The sequence below is a fragment of the Hemibagrus wyckioides genome, linkage group LG12 (assembly GCF_019097595.1).
Source record: "Hemibagrus wyckioides isolate EC202008001 linkage group LG12, SWU_Hwy_1.0, whole genome shotgun sequence".
In the NCBI taxonomy this organism is placed as follows: Eukaryota; Metazoa; Chordata; class Actinopteri; order Siluriformes; family Bagridae; genus Hemibagrus; species Hemibagrus wyckioides.
In genome coordinates this window covers 16908660-16912074 of record NC_080721.1, presented here as the reverse complement: position 1 = coordinate 16912074, position 3415 = coordinate 16908660, and the positions used below count along the sequence as shown (strand labels likewise).

At 35.2% G+C, this 3415-nt stretch overlaps 1 long non-coding RNA gene across 1 annotated transcript; it reads left to right on the top strand.

The window, feature by feature from the left end:
• The first annotated feature begins 1648 nt into the window (after positions 1-1648).
• Positions 1649-3164, top strand: LOC131362917 (uncharacterized). Its single transcript, XR_009206255.1, has 4 exons — positions 1649-1848; positions 2149-2253; positions 2334-2410; positions 2531-3164. It is a non-coding gene; the product is annotated as an uncharacterized LOC131362917 (long non-coding RNA).
• The last annotated feature ends 251 nt before the right edge of the window (positions 3165-3415 follow it).

Below are 3415 nucleotides of genomic sequence, written 5' to 3'. Positions count from 1 at the left end.
AGCAGAATGTAATTAAAATGTTACATGTTAATTCCCTAACACATCTACTCACGCACATTGATCACATTTCAAATAACAAAGAACTGTCATAAGTAATATCTTACCTGTGTCTTGAGGCTATGCAGTCTGTTACTTCATCACCTCACCGCCGGATTTTTTGGGTCGCATTCGTTCGTTCTTTTGTCACGTAACATCCTAAACTAAGCTCTGCCATGCTGTGTTCTGTATACCCAACAGAATGATTCATCTCATGCACCTTCGGTTCGAATCATTTTGTTCATCACGTGACAGCCCCGTATGGCACCGCAGTCTGAGCCGGAAACAGAAAAGATTAGTTCACCTTTCGAGTCTTCGGGTTCGAGTCATTCGTTCATCACGTGACAGCCCCGTATGTTAAGGCAATGCAGTCTGAGCCGGAAACAGAAAAGATTAGTTTACATAAGTCTTTGGATTCACGTTGTTCGTTCTTTTAATGTGACTGCTTCCCGTCTCAGTATCTTATGACAAATACAATATTACATTAGTCTTCTTGACTTTATAAGGTATTAAATTATAAAACTATAAGAATTTTATGATATCAAAATATTTGTGCAATAAACATTTTCTGAAAAATAATAATTCTGTCAGTCTCCTTTTTTATTGTTTAATATTTCTTGAGAATATGTGTGGTGTGTGAGGTTTTTTTAAAAATAAATAAATAAATCCACATTTTACTTGGAAATGTTAATTTGCCTGTTCTGTCTTTATCTGTAAACAAATACTACTTATTAAAATAAACTAAACCTGCAAACACAAACTACCTATTGTTGTTTATTTTGCCACCAATTGTGCATTTGCTGGTATAATACTGATAACTCATAAACTCAGAAATGACACACGGGCATAACATAAGAGCAAATAACACTATTAATGTGAATAATTAATATTAGTTTCATACATTGTTATGTTTAGGTCAGATTCTATATTATTAAATAACTGCATATGGATTAAAAACAAGACTCAGATTTATGCATGAATTTATACATTTCTATTTTCTACACTGCAGGGTTAGCTGATGTTTATTCAGATAAATAATACAAAGAATAAATAAACAGTAAGTTAATAAATAAAATAAAATAAAAAGTAAGTAGATAAATAAGAAAGCAAGAATGATTTTCCTTAATGAAGTTTAAATCATTAACCAACTCTTTATTAAAACATTCAGTGTTATGGAAAAGAACCATAATGACAGATATTCACACATTTATAGTCTGTAGGAAATAAAAAGCTATAATGCATCACGTAACAGTAAGAGTAAAAAACTGTAAGGATGTTTGAGAATGAACTCATTTCTGTATCCAGTAAAGCGGTCATGTCACGTTACAAACCTGAAGACTCGAAAAGTAAACTAATCTTTTCTGTTTCCGGCTCAATGACTCAAACCCGAAGACTCGATAGATGAACGAATCTTTTCTGTTTCCGACTCAGGCTGCATTGCCTTAGCATACGGGGCTGTCACATGATGAACGAATGAATCGTACCCGAGGACTCGAAAGGTGAACGAATCTTTTCTGTTTACTGATCTTATGCGATGTTGCGCATGCGCAGTCTACACAAAATGAACGATTCACTCCCCGAGATGACTCGATGTTCTCGAGTCATGGGAAAGATTCGTTCAAAATGAACGAATCGTCCGTGAACGACACATCACTAGCGTCGTGTCGTTCAAGTTACGTGTGTTCGCTTGCAGTGTGTGTTTTCATATATCGCGTATTTACCTGTTTATTTTCATAACTATTGGACTATTATAATTGTGTGCTTTTGATTAACCTTTATTTTAGGAGGTTTTGGAACATTATACCGCCCCAGGTAAGAGCTGTTATTTGTTTAAATCCATGCCTTGATGTTTAACATGTATTGATATGCGTTATAAATACTTCATAGTGTACTGTTATTATTCATCATAGCGTACTGTTATTATTCATCATAGTGTACTGTTATTAGTCATCATAGTGTACTGTTATTAATATAGTGTGCATTATTATATTTACAATATAAGAGGGCTGGAAATTGTATGGAATTGCATGTTGTTCATTTTTATTCATTTAATTATTGTATATTATTATTTAATTATTATTCAATTCAATATGCTGAATTTAACTTACACAGATTTTCGACTACTAAAGCCTCAAAAATCTCGTAAGGTCATGGCAGTTTTCCAGCACAGGTGTGTGTCCCTCTGCAGCTGGGGACAGACCTGCTCCTCACCAGAGGGTATGTGTAGAAAAGACATAAAGCCATACCATGTCATCTATAGGTTGTGTGCCAACTGACAGTGTTTTTATGTTACACAGCAGTAAATGTCCAGTCCAGGCCTGTGGACAATCACTTTTTTTCAGATTCTCCCACTCAAGTTATTGGGGAGAATTTGGTATGTAAATATCTCGGTATATTATATCTGAAATATCTCTCCTAAACTCTTTACCCACTGCTTAAATTTGACTGCCATATATGTAGACTGTTAATGTATATTTTTTTCATCATGTTTTAGGCATACTGGCACAGACTGGTGCTGTTTCCTTCGGGCCTAGCACTTTTATCAAGCATGGTCCCCACACTGAACCCACATTCGGACCCTGGACATGGACCCTGGAGCCTCAGCAACCAGCACTCCCCAGCCCAGCAGCACTCCACCCTATGTGATGGTCCATCAGCCAAGCCGGGTTCTGGACATGGCCAGGAAAAGGCCAGAATTTATTGTCCAGTGACAGGCAATGACAAAAGAGCAGTTGCTCAGAAAAATAAAGAAAATATAGATATGTTGCATATAGCACTTGTATTGTTACGAAGTTACATGTATATTTTATATTTAAATATTTGATGTTTAAATAGTATTTTTCTCTTTTGTTTATAGTTTAATATATTGCTATTTTATAATTTGTCACTTGTATTTATTATTAGGGTACATGTATTATTTGAATGGTATTTGCACATTATTCAGCTGCTGCTATATGTACTGTATGTCTCTTTGCACTTTTGTCTTTGCACTGTTTGCACCAAGTTGCACACAATGTACTTTATGTAGCTAGGACAGGCTTATTTTCTGTCCTTAGCTCTGTGTTTTGTAATTATATGTTATGTTTATGTAGCACCAGGGTCCTGGAGAAATGTCTCATTTCACTGTGTACTGCATCAGCTTTATGTGGTCAAAAGGACAATAAAAGCTAATTCTAAACTGAATTAAATTATATTAATTAATTTAATCCTTGTCTGAGGTGGGATTCGAACTGGATCGGTGTGGCTTAATCCTTGTCTTAGGTGGATTCGAACCGGGTCAGTGTGGATGGGAGGGGGACTTGAATTATTTGTGATATTTTTGTAAAGAAAAGCACATTTAAAAAAAAAAATTACAAAACAGGCGCATATAAATTACACA